Source organism: Bufo gargarizans, chromosome 3 (assembly GCF_014858855.1).
Source record: "Bufo gargarizans isolate SCDJY-AF-19 chromosome 3, ASM1485885v1, whole genome shotgun sequence".
NCBI lineage: Eukaryota > Metazoa > Chordata > Amphibia > Anura > Bufonidae > Bufo > Bufo gargarizans.
The window spans coordinates 403,595,358-403,615,117 of NC_058082.1; positions in this window are offsets into that span (position 1 = coordinate 403,595,358).

Here is a 19,760-nt window from a genome sequence, read left to right on the forward strand (position 1 = left end):
CCCTGAGTTCCACTGTTGTTTTTCTTCGATTTGATTTCATCAAACGTTTAAGTGATTTGCCGATCACAATCATTCAGGGGTTTTTCCCTGCCACATTTCTTCCTTGAATACGATGGGTCCCCACTATCCTTCCAGTTTTTAATAATGAGTTGGACAGTTCTTAACCCAATTTTAGTAGTTTCTGCATTCTCCTTTGATGTTTTCTCTGCTTGATGCATGCCAATGATTTGACCCTTCTCAAACAGACTAACATCTTTTCCACGACCACGAGATGTGTCTTTCAACTTAATTGTTTAAGAAATGAGAAGCAACTCAATGCACCAGTTGGGGATAAATAACTTGTTGCCAGCTGAAAGATAATCGCCCATGCAGTAATTATCTAATAGGAGGCTCATAACTATTTGCTTAGTTAAATCCAGTTGGCAACACTTTTTTTGGACAGGCAGTGTAAAATTTGGCTGCTATATTATTGCATGTACTGTGCTATAAATGTTTTAATATTAGTAGCTTATAGGACCACACACATATACAGCAGACTCTGTCTTTGCCTTCACAGAAGTCTATGGCATTAACGGGCAAACATTTGTACAAACATTTGTTGTATCAGACAAATGTTTTTGGTGTGACGGACATTTGTTTAATGAATGTTGCATAATTATTATCCAAGACTAAGAGCAGCTTAAAGGGGTTGTACCACAAAACTTATCTTACAAATCAGCACCTGGATTTGAACACTTTTGTAATTGCTTGCAATTGAACATTTAGTACAGCCACTGAGTTATTCAATAAAATGTATCTGTACAGTATAGCACCACCTAGGGTTCTTTTTCTCATTTCTCTATCCCTGAGATAGATCCTTCAACTGCTACCAGCCATATCTACTGTGTGACAGTGACAAGTAGAGAGCTGCAGCATAAAATACACACATCCTGAGAAAGGATACACCCTCTGAGCTGTCAACTTAAATTCAATCTAGCAGAACAAATGTAGCTATGAATAAAGAAAAAATCTCTGGAACAATGTAAGGTACAGTGCTGCATCTAGAGATGGTTATGTACTATATACAGTGTGTTCTTCAGACTATTTAGCTTTTTTCAGTTTTTTGTTAAGTTGTGGCCTTGTGCTAAAATTTAAAAAAAAGTTTCAATGTTTCCCCATGATTCTGCACTCAATACCCCATAACGACAAAGTGAAAACAGAATGTTCAAAATCTTTGCTAATTTATTGAAAAGGAAAAACGAAAGTTTTGCATTGACCTAAGTATTCATACCCTTTACTCGGTACTTAGTTGAAGCACCTTTAGCTGTGATTACAGTTTCTATTCCAGTCCTCTTGGGTATGATGCAACAATGTTGGCACACCTGGATTTGGGGATTTTCTGACATTTGTCTCTGCAGTTCTTCTCATACTCTGTTAGGTTGGATGGGGACCATTGGTGGACAGCCATTTTAAGGTCTCTCCAGATATGTTAAATTGAGTTCAAATTATAGCTTTGTCTGGGCAACTCAAGCACTTTCAAAGGGTTGTTCTTCACCCACTCCTCGGTTGTCTTGGCCGTGTGCTTAGGGTCATTGTCTTGTTGGAAGATATTTTTTATTCTCTAACCTGTTAGAAAGATACATGATGTAAACTGTAGTGAAGGTAATTTTCTTACAAGTGACTGCATTTGTGAGTTATCCCCTCCCTTCTGATCCTTAGAGGCCAGTTTCTCTATGAATTCCTATGGGAACCTCAATGTCAGTCTCATGTGAATAAATAGAGAAGTAACTGACTTCCAAACCTGTGTCAGTTGGAAAATCAGTGTTGGTCACATGAAACAGCTAAGGATCAGAAGGGAGGTTATAAGTCCCAAATATAGTGACTTCACTACAGTTTACAACGTGAACCTTTCTAACAGGTCAGAGAATAATAATTTTTGTGGGAGTGCTTCTTGAAGAATATCACTGTACTTTGCCCAATTCAGATTTCCTTCAACCCTGACCAGTCTCCCTGTCCCAGCTGCTGAAATACAACCCCACAGCATGATGCTACCACTATGCTTCACTTTGGGGATGGTATTGGGCAGTGCTTGGTTTCCTTCAAACATGATCTGTAGAAACGGGGCCAAAAAGTTCTATCTTGGTTTCATCAGAGTAGAAAATGTCATTTCTCACAGCCTGAGAGTCCTTTAGATGCTTTTTTTTTTCAAATATATTTTACTGGGAGGAGACTTCTTTTTGATCACTCTGCGATAAAGCCCAGATTGCTGGAATGCTGCAGTGATGGTTGACCTTCTGGAGGTTTCTCCCATCTGTACATAGATCTTTGGAGCACAGCAAGAGTAACCATTGGGTTTTTGGTTACCTTTACCAAGGCCCTTTTCCCTATTAGTTTGGTGGGGCAGCCAGCTCTAGGAAGAGTCTTAGTTCTTCCATTTAATAATTATGGAGGCCACTGTGCTCTTGTGCAGGAAAGCTTTTTGTACCTTTCTCCTGATTTGTAGCTTCATACAATCATGTCTCTGGGTTCTACAGGCAGTTCTTTCCTTCTAAAGGCTTGGTTTCTGCTCTGATATGCATTGTCAGCTGTGAGACCTTATATAAACAGGAGTGTATCTTTCCAAATCATGTCCAATCAACAGAATTTACCACAGGTGGTCTTCAGTCAAGGTATAGAAAAATCTAAAAGATAATCTAGAGCACAGATGCACAACATTTTTGGTCTGAGGGCCACATTGTCACATTGTTTTATTTTAAGGGACTACAAAAAAAATGTTGATTGATGCTCATTTGCATCGGCCTATTACACAGGCAGATGCAAAGTGAATGGGGAGGAATGATCACTACTACAATCATTCTTTCCTTATTCAGTTCTATTGATTATTGGTAGCACATTCCTGATTACACAGGTAGATGGGCTGACGATTATCGTACATCTTTTATCCTGATAAAATATGCAAGTCAGCTGACAAACAAATGATTGGTCATTTATTGGCTGATCAGCAGCACAATCATACAGGCCAGTTATCAAGAATGGGTGTTCCTATGAACACTTGTTCCCAGTAATTGGCCAAATATCACTAAATGTAATAGGGGCATAAAGAGAGGAAGTTTCTGCAGCAAAGCCCTGAAACAGTAGATTTATACATGCCTTCTCTCGGCCGCTCTGTTCCTCTGCTCTGCCCCCCCACTGTCTCCATCTTCTAGTCCCCATGCTGTTTTTATCTGGCTGGTCGTGGGCATAGTCATATGCACTGGCTTCAGCAATGATGTGGACAAGCAGCATTTCACTGCTGAACCAGTTATTGTCTGGAGCAGTGTATGTGACCATGCCCAAAGTCAGCTGGATGTAAACAGCGCAGGGACGGGAAGATGGAGACAGCGGGGGAGGGGAGTTTTCTGTTTCAGAGACCATGCTGCAGGAACATGTTATAAAATCATTTTTAATGGAAAACCCCTTTAAGTGGTGACATTTCTTTGCATCCTGCCTCCTACTTATAAATGAGTGCTTTCCTTCACTGGAAAGGTCAGCACTTACTGGTTATTACCACCTTCTGCCCCCCAATTATAGGTGCCCTGCAGCAACCAGTAATTACTTTACCTTACTACCAGTGAAAGCACTTATTGGTTAACCCTTTAAAAACCAGGCCTGAAAAAGTTTTAATGGCCAGACTTTTTTTGTGATTTAGCGCAAATGGTGGTTTAGACAGTTGTAACTTTTTTTATTTGGGACTTCCAGAATAATTTACCTCTTGAAACCGAACCCGAGTTGGTAAAAGGTTTTTAACAGTAGAAATAATTTTTTTAAGTTATTACTCGAAGTCTCGCTAGACTTCGCAAAGCAACAACTTTGGCTCATCTGATCAGAAGTCGATTCGCTTGTACCTACTATGAGCGATAAAGAGAGGTATGATTTATTGCATTATTCCTGTGCTGTGACATTACTGCATTATCCCTATACTGTGACATCATGTGTTCATTTTACCTGCAGGGTGACATCATTCTGTTTTTCTATCTTGTGCTGTGATTTCACAGTGTAAATCATTGGTTATGTGTGCCTCTTCTGTGAAATCATAATGTACATTATGCATGTAATATGACATCACTGTATTACTGTAATGTCACTGAATAGATTATTATTGACTGCACTGTGATATCATTGTGTGCATTATCTCTGTAATGTAAATGATTCCACTACTCTGATATCACTGTGTGCAATATGCCTGTGAATTAAGCAAACAATATTTTATGTTCTGAACTGTTCACTGAAAGTGTTAATAGTAGAGTTGGGTTCCATTCCAAATCTTGCTATAAGGGGCCCTTGATACGTAATATGCTACTGCTAATAGGTATCTGAGTCCTGGGCACCCACTAGTCACATGTTCCTATTCTCTATCATAAAGCCATGAGATGTATGCAGCACAGGCTGGGTGTTCATGACCAGTCATAATCTGGTAATGAGTTGAGTGGTTGATGGTTTGACATCAGGTTGCATTAGTCTTTCTATCAGTAAAGTTCACAAAGAGCAAAATGATATACCATACAAAAGTGCCTAACAACTTTTCATTTGCTTTGGCCTTTTATTATGTAAATAGAAGCTTCTGGGATAGTCGTTACCACCACACCAATGCAATTCCAAATTTATGAAATAATGTTGACCCTGTATTCTTCTCCACCTATGTACGGTACTTTTCAAAGTCATTATGAGAATGATTTCAACATAAAAATAATAAACACAGAAAATGTGTAAGTTGTGGCACAAAGTAACCTTGAAAATCGATTTACTAAGGCATTTATTTTATTTATTTGATCCTACCTTTCCATCGGTAGAAATTTTTTGGTCTGTCTGTGTTTTTGTAGATATACAAATATACATTGGTAAAGTGGAGGAAAATCAATGAACCTAGCTGTGAATTGCAAATGTGTTTTACACTGTAGCTGACAGATTATGAGATGAATTTTCTGATCTTCAAAGCTATACAGAGATCTGCTAGAAGACACCCAGTGGTTTTTATATAGCATTAAATGGACACTTGCTGTGAAAGGATTTTAGAGTTAGAAATATATGAAGCCTTGTTTAATATATTAGTGTTAGGTTTCATTAGGCTTCTAGTCTGCTTGCCTCTCCCTCACGTGTAATTCTATTTCAAAATGGATGATTTACTGTAGGTGAGCAAATGAAATGACTAAAAGTGATATAAATGAGGGCATAGTAAGCAGTGCAAATGACATTATGGTGAGTTTGGGTGGGCACCCAGGACTCAGACCCTGATACTACAGAGATGCTGAATATTAGCTGTTGGTAATGGCAGCCATTAATCTGGCTCATGATGTGCACTCACGTAGATGAGAGTGGTCATGTTTTTCCTGCAGCCTGGCAGGAGTTATTGCCATGGGGTTACCGGTATGCCATGAAAAATTTTACAATGCAATGAATAGGGCACTTCAAATGAAGTATTATTGCAATATATGCACAATAAAAATATTATTTTTTATATACATCGCAATGGTAGCAGTCCCTGCTGGTTATCAGTCTTGTCCACTAGAGATGAGTGAAGTTCTTAAAAATTGGATTCGGTTGCTTTGCCGAATTTTATAACAAAAATTACTTTGTCACAAACCGCATTTTTTTAACGTGTAACGGGTGTAATGTAACCCCTCAGATGCCGCGTTCATTGCTAATTGCAGCATCTGAGATCAATATTAAAGTATTTTAGTGGTAGCCTCAGAGGTGGAGGAGGTAGGAGTAGTGTGCAGCATAGGTCATCATTGTACCAACTAGACTGGCAGTTATAGCTTCTCTGACTCTTTAACACAAATGTCTTGACAAGGATCCAGGTGGATCTGTGGTCATCTCAGATTGAAATACTGTATAATTCACTTCAATGGGTGAAGCACTGAAGTAATCACCTCCATCCACTACACCATAAATGGAGTTCAGTGCTCCAGACTAAAAAAAATACCTAGTAGCCATTGGCTCCTGAACTGAAAAATTTAGGAGCAAAATAAAATTTTTTGTTGCCAAATCAAAACCGAATCCAAATTTTGGTATCGTGACAACGCTATGCCGATCAGATCGGCGTAGGGTTGTTTTGATACCAAAATTTTGATTTGCTTTCAACACAAAAAAAAGCAGCGTGCATTTCGCATTTTATGAAAAGTTCGGCCCATAATAGAACAGTCCTATCCTATTTTTGGGGTGACAAGGTGACTAAAAAATGGATCAGATCGGCGTAGGGTTGTTTTGATACCAAAATTTTGATTTGCTTTCAACACCAAAAAAAGTCGCATGCATCTCGCATTTTATGAAACGTTTGGCCGGTAATAGAACAGTCCTATCCTATTTTTGGGGTAATAAGGTGACTAAAAAATGGCAAATGCTCACAGCATAGGAGATATTTTTTTATAATTTAATAGTTTGGACAGCGCTATTTAATATGTTTATTTATTGTTTATATATTTTATATGTAAAATTGGGAAAGGGGGGATTTAAACTTAATATTTTAGGGTACTTTCACACTAACTTTTTTTCTTTTCCGGCATAGAGTTCCGTCCTAGGGGCTCTATACCCGAAAATAACTGATCAGGCATATCCCCATGCATTCTGAATGGAGAGCAATCCGTTCAGGATGCATCAGGATGTCTTCAGTTCAGTCATTTTGACTGATCAGGCAAAAGATAAAACCACAGCATGCTACGGTTTTATCTCCGGCGAAAAAAACTGAAGATTTGCCTGAATGCCGGATCTGGCATTTTTCCCCATAGGAATGTATTAGTGCCAGATCCAGCATTCAAAATACCGGAATGCACCTGCACTAAATCCGGACCCATTTACTTCTATGGGCTGTGCACATGAGCGGTGATTTTCACGCATCACTTGTGCTTTACGTGAAAATTGCAGCATGCTCTATGTTGTGCGTTTTTTAAGCAACGCAGGCCCCATAGAAGTTAATGGGGCTGCGTGAAAATCGCAAGCATCCGCAAGCAAGTGCGGATGCAGTGCGATTTTCACGCATGGTTGCTAGGATGAAAGTCTATTCACTGTATTATTTTCCCTTATAGTATGGTTTAATACAGAATGCTTAGTAGAAGGTCAATATAATAAACATTATATACACCCCAGTATAATAAATATTGGTGGCGCAGTGCACCCCTACCCAACACCCCAGTATAATAAACATTGGTGGCGCAGTGCGCCCCCCCAATATAATAAACATTGGCGCAGTGCGCCCCCACCAATGTAATAAACATTGGTGGCGCAGTGCGCCCCCCCAACACCCCAATATAATAAACATTGGTGGCACAGTGCGCCCCCCAATATAATAAACATTGGTGGCGCAGAGTGCCCCCCTAATATAATAAACATTGGTGGCGCAGTGTGCCCCCCAATATAATAAACATTGGTGGCGCAATGTGCCCCCCAATATAATAAACATTGGTGGCGCAGTGCGCCCCCCCAGTATAATAAACATTGGTGGCGCAGCGTGCCCCCCCCTCAATATAATAAACATTGGTGGCGCAGTGGGCAGTGCCAATGAGGGTTAAAAAATAAATAAAAATGAACTCACCTCCTCCAATTGATCGTCTCCTGTTCTTTCTTCAGGACCTGTCAAAGGACCTGTCACTATGGTAATGGACCATGTGATGAGCTCAGTGAAGTCACCACAGGTCCTGAAGAAAGAACAGGAGACCGGGAGCTACGCGATCAATTGGAGGAGGTGAGTTAATTTTTTATTAAATTTTTTTTTAACCCTCATTGGCACTTCCCACTGTGCCACCAACATTTCTTATACTAGGGGGACACACTGTGCCACCGTTTCTTATACGGGGGGGGGAGCACTGTGCCACCAACGTTTCTTATACTGGGAGGGGTGCACTGCGCCACCAATGTTTATTATACTGGGGGGGCGCACTGCGCCACCAATGTTTCTTATACTGGGGGGGCGCACTGCGCCACCAATGTTTATTATACTGGGGGGCGCACTGCACCACCAATGTTTCTCATACTGGGGGGGCGCACTGCGCCACCAATGAAGATAACTGACCTGTTAATACAAATACAGGAGGTGGGGGCCGGAATCAAATAGCCGACACCCGACCTCTGACAGGGTGCTGCGATCAGCGGCTCTGCTGAGAAGAACATCGGCGGCGGGGCAAAGAACTATCAGCTCCTGTGCCCCGCCGCTGTATTCAAGGGCAGACCTGCGGCGGCGGGTATAGTCGCAAATGGCGACAAGACTAAAAAGTCTTGTCGCCATTTGTAAATTCTAAGTCGCATTGGCGACCATTTTGGTCGCCATCTGGAGCCCTGGAGTTGTTCAGTTGATCCCGAAGATCTGATATTGATGACCTATCCTAGGGAACAGGGGCATACATAGAAATCGAGGGGCCCCATAGTGAATCTTAAAACTGGGCCCCCACCCAAATATAAATATATTTAAATTTAAAAAGCAAAAACATATACAGTTGCAAGAAAAAGTATGTGAACCCTTTGGCATGATATAGATTTCTGCACAAATTGGTCATAACATGTGATCTGATCTTCATCTAAGTCACAACAATAGACAATCACAGTCTGCCTAAACTAATAACACACAAAAAATTAAATGTCACCATGTTTTTATTGAACAAACCATGTAAACATTCACAGTGCAGGTGGAAAAACCTCTAGACTAATGACATCTCCAAGAGCTAATTGGAGTGAGGTGTCAACCAACTGGAGTCCAATCAATGAGATGAGATTTGAGGTGTTGGTTACAGCTGCCCTGCCCTATAAAAAGCACACACCAGTTCTGGGTTTGCTTTTCACAAGAAGCATTGCATAATGTGAACGATGCCTCACACAAAAAAGCTCTCAGAAGACCTACGATTAAGAATTGTTGACTTTCATAAAGCTGGAAAGGGTTTTAAAAGTATCTCCAAAAGCCTTGCTGTTCATCAGTCCATAGTAAGACAAATTGTCTATAAATGGAGAAAGTTCAGCACTGCTGCTACTGTCCCTAGGAGTGACTGTCCTGTAAAGATGACTGCAAGATCACAGAGCAAACTGATCAATGAGGTGAAGAAGAATCCTAGAGTGTCAGCTAAAGACTTACAAAAGTGGAGGCCATTATGGCACCAAAAAATGGAAAAAGGCAGAGTGGACCCAGCATGCATGTGGATCCAACACTTTCTGAACTTTATGGCGGCCATTATGACACATAATAGGTAGTATTTAGTGTTAGGACCCGTCTTACAGAGATCGATTACTTGATGTTCGGCAGACGGGCTCAGATGGTTTTGTACAAAATGAATTTGCCAAGCATCTCACTTTATAATTAAGTGTAGCATTAGCACTATAATATTTTTTGTGACTATGGCATAATTGTACTTTATCTGGTATACAGAGTGCTGTTGCATTGTCCTTTTTTTCTCAATTTTTTTAGCCATGGCAGTGTGCACCTGCGCATTGGGATGTGCTGACTAACCCCCTTTTCTTTGTAGACTTACAACTGTCTCTGGCATATGCTAACATCCCTGTTAGTGAATCTACGATACAAAAAAACACTAAACAAGAATAGATTTCATGGGAGGTTACCACAGAGGAAGCCACTGCTGTCCAAAAAACATTGCTGCACGTTTACAGTTTGCAAAAGAGCACCTGGATGTTCCACAGCAGTACTGGCAAAATATTCTGTGGACAGATGAAACCTGAGTTGTTTGGAAGAAACACACAACACTATGTGTGGAGAAAAAGAGGCACAGCACACCAACATCAAAAACTGTGAACCATGGTGGTGGGGGCATCATGGTTTGGGGCTGCTTTGCTGTGTCAGGGCCTGGACGGAGTGCTATCATCGAAGGAAAAATGAATTCCCAAGTTTATCAAGACATTTTGCAGTAGAACTTAAGCCCATCTGTCCACCAGCTGAAGCTCAACAGAAGATGGGTGTTGCAACAGGACAGTGACCCAAAGCATAGAAGTAAATCAACAACAGAATGGCTTAAACAGAAGAAAATACGCCTTCTGGAGTGGCCCAGTCAGAGTCCTGACCTCTACCCAATTTAGATGCTGTGGCATGACCTCAAGAAATCAATTCAGGCCAGACATCCCAAGAATATTGCTGAACTGAAACAGTTCTGTAAAGAAGAATGGTCAAGAATTACTCCTGACTGTTGTGCACGTCTGATCTGCAAATATAGGAAACGTTTGGTTGAAGTTATTGCTGCCAAAGGAGGTTCAACCAGTTATTAAATCCAAGGGTTCACATACTTTTTCCACCTGCACTGTGAATGTTTACATGGTGTGTTCAATAAAAACATGGTAACATTTAATTCTTTGTGTGTTATTAGTTTAAGCAGATTGTGATAGTCTATTGTTGTGACTTAGATGAAGATCAGATCACATTTTATGACCAATTTGTGCAAAAATCTATATCATTCCAAAGGGTTCACATACTTTTTCTTGCAACTCTATACATATACAGTACAGACCAAAAGTTTGGACTCACCTTCTCATTCAAAGAGTTTTCTTTATTTTCATGACTATGAAGGCATCAAAACTATGAATTAACACATGTGGAATTATATACATAACAAAAAAGTGTGAAACAACTGAAAATATGTCATATTCTAGGTTCTTCAAAGTAGCCACCTTTTGCTTTGATTACTGCTTTGCACACTCTTGGCATTCTCTTGATGAGCTTAGAGAGGTAGTCACCTGAAATGGTTTTCACTTCACAGGTGTGCCCTGTCAGGTTTAATAAGTGGGATTTCTTCCCTTATAAATGGGGTTGGGACCATCAGTTGCATTGAGGAGAAGTCAGGTGGATACATAGCTGATAGTACTACTGAATAGACTGTTAGTTGCTTTTTTCTTGCCATAATACAAATTCTAAGTAAAGAAAAACGAGTGGCCATCATTACTTTAAGAAATGAAGGTCAGTCAGTCAGCCGAAAAATTGGGAAAACTTTGAAAGTAAGGGCTATTTGACCATAAAGGAGAGTGATGGGGTCCTGCGCCAGATGACCTGGCCTCCACAGTCACCGGACCTGAACCCAATCGAGATGGTTTGGGGTGAGCTGGACCGCAGAGTGAAGGCAAAAGGGCCAACAAGTGCTAAGCATCTCTGGGAACTCCTTCAAGACTGTTGGAAGACCATTTCAGGTGACTACCTCTTGAAGCTCATCAAGAGAATGCCAAGAGTGTGCAAAGCAGTAATCAAAGCAAAATGTGGCTACTTTGAAGAACCTAGAATATTACATATTTGCAGTTGTTTCACACTTGTTTGTTATGTATATAATTCCACATGTGTAAATTCATAGTTTTGATGCCTTCATAGTCATGAAAATAAAGAAAACTCTTTGAATGAGAAGGTGTGTCCAAACTTTTGGTCTGTACTGTATATAAAAAAGAAAAAACAGTGGCAGCACCGTCCCTGGTATGAAGTAGTGGGTGCAGTTGACCCAAAATGGATTAAAGCCAATCCAATAAATACAGAATAGAAAAAGGATGGGCAGAACTCCAAGAAATAAAAGTAGCAAAAAAACTTGATTTACCCCAATGGAGCATGCAACGTTTCGGCTCTAAACAATAGCAATATGCCAATTCATATGCAATTGGTGAAACATGTGCAATTAATTCATAATAAATAACAAATCAAAAAATTACATCATATACATATAAAACAATATGATACAATTGATCTCCATGAATACATTACATATATCCCCTTCCCTTGATGATACATTGAAAATTACATCTCATATTAGAAAAATTAAAAAACATCCATGATTATAATCAATAACATAATCAGTGTCATGTGTACTTAATAATCAAAACGTGTCATGTGCTTACTAGAAGGTATTGCAACTAGAGGATTAAGGAGGAATATAGCGGCGAATGGCTGCTATCCAGGACATAGCGTGCAGTCCGGCGTGCCCAAGATGCATCTGCGCATGTCCTCATGACGTACATTGAGTACTTCCGGCTTTGATCACGTACGTCACTGCGCAACCGCGCATTGTCTCATCAATGCCACGTTCGCCATGTTTGGTGAGGGAATTCAGCATTCATAGCGAGCGCACTGAAATTGAAGTCAATGCTTACAAATATACACAGGTTCAAGGTGATGTCCACAGTAATTAGTGCTGTCATATCAAAGATGGCTGTGCGGGATCGGATAAAGACTACCCCCAACGATTGGAGGTGCAATCTATAACCGTGACCAGCGGGCAGCACGGGCAGCACGGGTCGTGCTGCAAGCCTGATCAAAACCCACACTTCACCACCATCAAGAGAGGGTTCTCCTCGATGTCACCTGCCATGTGCATATCGAATTATGACCATATAAAAAAATCTGAGACTAACACAGACATCCTATGCATGATGAAAAAATCCTGACTGCATGCCATTCCCTAATGTCGCCTCGTAATTCCTCTCTTCATACTCCGTGGCAAACCATCTATAATAGAACAAAGGATGCTTTGTCCTGTACAATCAATCACTAAATATACACAGGTGCAGTATAGCATTTCCATGTAGTGGACAGAGGCAAGCCAATATTCTATACCACCCCAATTTTAAAATCTACATTCAAACCATGTCGTTTGAGAGAGTTAAGTACATAAATCCACTTTAATTTCCTTTTTTTTTTATAAACTAGTCCTGTCTCTGCCTCTCCTGGGCATTGGAACAAAATCAATGATGCAACACTTCACATCCTTCTCAGTATGTTTAAATTCTGCAAAGTGTTTTGACACTGACAAATCAAGTCTTTTCTTCCTAATGCTCAACCTGTGGTTGTTGAGACGTGACTTAAAATTGGTGGTCATTTCTCCAACATACAACAGGTTGCATGGACACATAAGTACATAAATAATAAAACTGGAGTCGCACGTCAGATAGTGTCCTATCCGATGGATGACCCCAGTTTGAGGGTGTGTAAATGTTTTTGCTTTAAGGATATGTCTACAATTGACACATGACAAACAGGGAAAGCATCCAACACTAGGACTCGTCAATGTTGTCTGCCTCCCTGTCTTCAAAGTGCCCACATCAGCTTTTACTAATTGGTCCTTTAAACTTTTTGTTCTCCTATAGGATATTAATGGGGGAGTTTGGAATTCTTTGACTGCATTGTGATAGCCTTTTAATATACTCCAATGTCGTCGGATGATATTCCCTATATCCACACTTTGTTCAGTGTGTGTAGAGATAAAGGGAATCCTCATCATTTTGGAGTATTTGACCTTCGTCTTAAGGGTATATTCCCTATCCAGATGTCTGGCTGCTTCTTTCTTTTCATTTAATAATTTTGTGGGATATCCCTGCCTCTGGAACTTGTTCACCAATGTATCGAAAGTTCTATCAAAACCCTTAGGATCCAAGACTATGCGCCTGGCCCTTAAAAACTGGGAATATGGTAAAGATCTAATTATTGGTCTAGGATGATTGCTGCTGTAAGTGGGCTTGGTAAACAAATCCGTGTTTAGACCATCCTCTGACAGAATCACGCGAGTATTCAGAAATTGCATTTCCGTTTGTGAGTGAACCAATGTAAATTGAAGCGCTCTATCAATCCCATTAAGAAAGTTATGGAAGTCGCAAAGCTGTTCAGCACTACCCGTCCAGATGAGGAAGATGTCGTCTATGTACCGCCACCACCCCCTAACATGTTGGAAGTGGTGGCTTCCATAGACGACAAAAGTTTAAAGGACCAATTCGATTTTAAGTCACGTCTCAACAACCACAGGTTGAGCATTAGGAAGAAAAGACTTGATTTGCCAGTGTCAAAATACTTTGCAGAATTTAAACATACTGAGAAGGTGTTGAACATATGAAGTGTTGTATCATTGATTTTGTTCCAATGCCCAGAAGAGGCGGAGACAGGACTAGTTTATATAAAAAAAGGGGAATTAAAGTGGATTTATGTACTTAACTCTCTCAAACCACATGGTTTGAATGTAGATTTTAAAATTGGGGTGGTATAGGATATTGGCTTGCCTCTGTCCACTACATGGAAATGCTATACTGCACCTGTGTATATTTGGTGATTGATTGTACGGGACAAAGTATATGTTCCTTATAGATTGCCAAATTTTAATTTGTTCAAATTTTTCCCTTTGTTCTATTATAGATGGTTTGCCACAGAGTATGAAGAGAGGAATTACGAGGCGACATTTTTCATCATGCATAGGATGTCTGTGTTAGTCTCAGATTTTTTTATATGGTCATAATTCGATATGCACATGGCAGGTGACATCGAGGAGAACCCTCTCTTGATGGTGGTGAAGTGTGGGTTTTGATCAGGCTTGCAGCACGACCCTGCACTAACATGCAGGTACGTGGCTGCCCGCTGGTCACGGTTATAGATTGTGCCTCCAATCGTTGGGGTAGTCTTTATCCGATCCCGCACAGCCATCTTTGATATGACAGCACTAATTACTGTGGACATCACCTTGAACCTGTGTATATTTGTAAGCATTGACTTCAATTTCAGTGCGCTCGCTATGAATGCTGAATTCCCTCACCAAACATGGCGGACGTGGCATTGATGAGAAAATGCGCGGTTGCGCAGTGACGTACGTGATCAAAGCCGGAAATACTCAATGTACGTCATGAGGACATGCGCAGATGCATCTTGGGCATGCCGGACTGCACGCTATGTCCTCGATGGCAGCCATTCACCACTATATTCCTCCTTCATCCTCCAGTCGCAATACCTCCTAGTAAGCACATGCCACGTTTTGATTATTAAGTACACATGACAGTGATTATGTTATTGATTATAATCATGGATGCTTTTTAATTTTTCTAATATGAGATGTAATTTTGAATACATCATCAAGGGGATATATGTAATGTATTCACGGAGATCAATTGTATTATATAGTTTTTTATGTATATGATGTATTTTTTTGATTTGTTATTTATTATGAATTAACTGCACATGTTTCACCAATTGCATATGAATTGGTATATTGTTATATAAGTCTGGCACTTTGTACATTGCTTGAGGAAGACTTCTGTTTAGAGCTGAAACGTTGCATGCTCCATTGGGGTAAATAAAGGTTTTTTTGCTACTTTTATTTCTTGGAGTGCTGCCCATCCTTTTTCTAATATATATATATATATATATATATATATATATATATACACACTGTAGACAAGTGTGTATGTATGTATGTATGTACAGGGAGTGCAGAATTATTAGGCAAATGAGTATTTTGACCACATCATCCTCTTTATGCATGTTGTCTTACTCCAAGCTGTATAGGCTCGAAAGCCTACTACCAATTAAGCATATTAGGTGATGTGCATCTCTGTAATGAGAAGGGGTGTGGTCTAATGACATCAACACCCTATATCAGGTGTGCATAATTATTAGGCAACTTCCTTTCCTTTGGCAAAATGGGTCAAAAGAAGGACTTGACAGGCTCAGAAAAGTCAAAAATAGCGGGATATCTTGCAGAGGGATGCAGCACTCTTAAAATTGCAAAGCTTCTGAAGCGTGATCATCGAACAATCAAGCGTTTAATTCAAAATAGTCAACAGGGTCGCAAGAAGCGTGTGGAAAAACCAAGGCGCAAAATAACTGCCCATGAACTGAGAAAAGTCAAGCGTGCAGCTGCCAAGATGCCACTTGCCACCAGTTTGGCCATATTTCAGAGCTGCAACATCACTGGAGTGCCCAAAAGCACAAGGTGTGCAATACTCAGAGACATGGCCAAGGTAAGAAAGGCTGAAAGACGACCACCACTGAACAAGACACACAAGCTGAAACGTCAAGACTGGGCCAAGAAATATCTCAAGACTGATTTTTCTAAGGTTTTATGGACTGATGAAATGAGAGTGAGTCTTGATGGGCCAGATGGATGGGCCCGTGGCTGGATTGGTAAAGGGCAGAGAGCTCCAGTCCGACTCAGACGCCAGCAAGGTGGAGGTGGAGTACTGGTTTGGGCTGGTATCATCAAAGATGAGCTTGTGGGGCCTTTTCGGGTTGAGGATGGAGTCAAGCTCAACTCACAGTCCTACTGCCAGTTTCTGGAAGACACCTTCTTCAAGCAGTGGTACAGGAAGAAGTCTGCATCCTTCAAGAAAAACATGATTTTCATGCAGGACAATGCTCCATCACACGCGTCCAAGTACTCCACAGTGTGGCTGGCAAGAAAGGGTATAAAAGAAGAAAATCTAATGACATGGCCTCCTTGTTCACCTGATCTGAACCCCATTGAGAACCTGTGGTCCATCATCAAATGTGAGATTTACAAGGAGGGAAAACAGTACACCTCTCTGAACAGTGTCTGGGAGGCTGTGGTTGCTGCTGCACGCAATGTTGATGGTGAACAGATCAAAACACTGACAGAATCCATGGATGGCAGGCTTTTGAGTGCCTTTGCAAAGAAAGGTGGCTATATTGGTCACTGATTTGTTTTTGTTTTGTTTTTGAATGTCAGAAATGTATATTTGTGAATGTTGAGATGTTATATTGGTTTCACTGGTAAAAATAAATAATTGAAATGGGTATATATTTGTTTTTTGTTAAGTTGCCTAATAATTATGCACAGTAATAGTCACCTGCACACACAGATATCCCCCTAAAATAGCTAAAACTAAAAACAAACTAAAAATTACTTCCAAAAATATTCAGCTTTGATATTAATGAGTTTTTTGGGTTCATTGAGAACATGGATTAATAAAATTAATCCTCAAAAATACAACTTGCCTAATAATTCTGCACTCCCTGTATGTGTGTGTGTGTATATATATATATATATATATATATATATACACAGTACAGACCAAAAGTTTGGACACACCTTCTCATTCAAAGAGTTTTCTTTATTTTCATGACTATGAAAATTGTAGATTCACACTCAAGGCATCAAAACTATTAATTAACACATGTGGAATTATATACATAACAAAAAAGTGTGAAACAACAGAAAATATGTCATATTCTAGGTTCTTCAAAGTAGCCACATTTTGCTTTGATTACTGCTTTGCACACTCTTGGCATTCTCTTTATGAGCTTCAAGAGGTAGTCACCTGAAATGGTCTTCCAACAGTCTTGAAGGAGTTCCCAGAGATGCTTAGCACTTGTTGGACCTTTTGCCTTCACTCTGCGGTCCAGCTCACCCCAAACCATCTTGATTGGGTTCAGGTCCGGTGACTGTGGAGGCCAGGTCATCTGGCGCAGCACCCCATCACTCTCCTTCATGGTCAAATAGCCCTTACACAGCCTGGAGGTGTGTTTGGGGTCATTCTCCTGTTGAAAAATAAATGATGGTCCATCTAAACGCAAACCGGATGGAACAGCATGCCGCTGCAAGATGCTGTGGTAGCCATGCTGTCACGGAAGGTGTGCAGGAAACTAGAAAACACAAAATGAATATACGACTGACTTGATCCAAAACTAAGGAACAAAAAGAGAGAGCCCTGCATCAGACCTGGCTCTCTCCCTGACTGCTCAGCCTATGCGAAAATCCCAATGGTAGATGATCGCATAGCCTCGTACCTCGACTGTATAACACCTGAACACCCTATAATAGTGAGGGGACATGACCACCAGCTCCCTACTCTAGATACGGAGGGAGTCAGGGTCACCTGGGATCCAGCAAACAGAAAGACATAAATAAATGAACAAAACTTATCTTGTAGAAGACTCAGAAGTAGGAGCAGCATGCACACACTCCAGGAAGCTGTATAAACCGCAAAGTGATGCACTATGGGAAAAGGATTTAAAGGGATGCAATCAGTGCAACTACATGACAGCTGAGAGAGGCTAACGAGATGAGAAAATGAAAGCAAAACAAAGGAACCTCAAGGAGGAGGTTCTAGACGTCTGTCAGAGCTTCTCAGATGTCTGGTGGTGACACATGCTGGTTCAGTATGCCTTCAATTTGGAATAAATCCCCAACAGTGTCACCAGCAAAGCACCCCCACACCATCACACCTCCTCCTCCATGCTTCACGGTGGGAACCAGGCATGTAGAGTCCATCCGTTCACCTTTTCTGCGTCGCACAAACACACGGTGGTTGGAACCAAAGATCTCAAATTTGGACTCATCAGACCAAAGCACAGATTTCCACTGGTCTAATGTCCATTCCTTGTGTTCTTTAGCCCAAACAAGTCTCTTCTGCTTGTTGCCTGTCCTTAGCAGTGGTTTCCTAGCAGATATTCTACAATGAAGGCCTGATTCACACAGTCTCCTCTTAACAGTTGTTCTAGAGATGTGTCTGCTGCTAGAACTCTGTGTGGCATTGACCTGGTCTCTAATCTGAGCTGCTGTTAACCTGAGATTTCTGAGGCTGGTGACTTGGATGAACTTATCCTCTGCAGCAGAGGTGACTCTTGGTCTTCCTTTCCTGGGGCGGTCCGCATGTGAGCCAGTTTCTTTGTAGTGCTTGATGGTTTTTGTGACTGCACTTGGGGACACTTTCAAAGTTTTCCCAATTTTTCGGACTGACTGACCTTCATTTCTTAAAGTAATGATGGCCACTCATTTTTCTTTACTTAGCTGCTTTTTTCTTGCCATAATACAAATTCTAACAGTCTATTCAGTAGGACTATCAGCTGTGTATCCACTTGACTTCTCCACAACGCAACTGATGGTCCCAACCCCATTTATAAGGTAAGAAATCCCACTTATTAAATCTGACAAGGCACACCTGTGAAGTAAAAACCATTTCAGGTGACTACCTCTTGAAGCTCATCAAGAGAATGCCAAGAGTCTGTAAAGCAGTAATCAAAGCAAAAGGTGGCTACTTTGAAGAACCTAGAATATGACATATTTTCAGATGTTTCACACTTTTTTGTTATGTATATAATTCCACATGTGTTAATTCATAGTTGTGATGCCTTCAGTGTGAATCTACAAATTTTTTTGTCATGAAAATAAAGAAAACTCTTTGAATGAGAAGGTGTGTCCAAACTTTTGGTCTGTACTGTATATTTATAGTGGGATTTTGCTCTGGTAGACAGGCTAGCAGACGCAGTATAGAGACAATCACAAAGTCTCACTGAAAAAAGTGGGAAAATGCTCCAAACCCAGACACTGTAGTGTGTCTATAACCGGGGAGCAATTCCTCTGCATGCGGTCCGCAAAATTGCAATCCCCAGCCAAAAATGCGTACAATGGAGAATGCCGGGGTGGACCACATGAACCACAAGGACATCTTACACAAAATAATGCAATGGGCAGATGAAAAAATATATAAATACAAAAATGACTGCAAAAAATCCACCAAAATGATACGCAACTGACAATACTAGCTAATTCCTCAAGTTGATGTTAAAATCTGAGAACTTTGCCAACATACTGCAGTCAGGAACATATCGGAGCCCCTCATGCACCACGTCACTGTGTCTCAGCAAGCATGGGGTCCTACCACTCAACTGCCCGTGGTGTGTGAAGAGGGTCTGAACAGTGCTAGAAACCAACTCATAGCCAGGCTCTCATATGCCTCCATAGTAGTATCACCAATGCACTGTGAGGTAGAATAAAGCTGTGAGCAGTAACCACAATAGACCATGTGACACAGAAGCTGCCAGGCGCAAAGGAAGCGCCTCAAGCAATGACCAATCTCTCTGGACCACTCCTTCGACCTAAAATGTCAGAAGCCCGCACAATACCGGCACGCATCCAGTGCTACACACGTGGGACGCCAACCAGAGGAAGGCTCGCCTGACTCAGCAGAAAGCACGTGAATATTTACTCCAGTATCGGCCACAGATCTGTAAAGAAAAAAGACCGGCTACCAGCAAGACACAGAGCGGACATCGAGTAAAGTAACAGAGG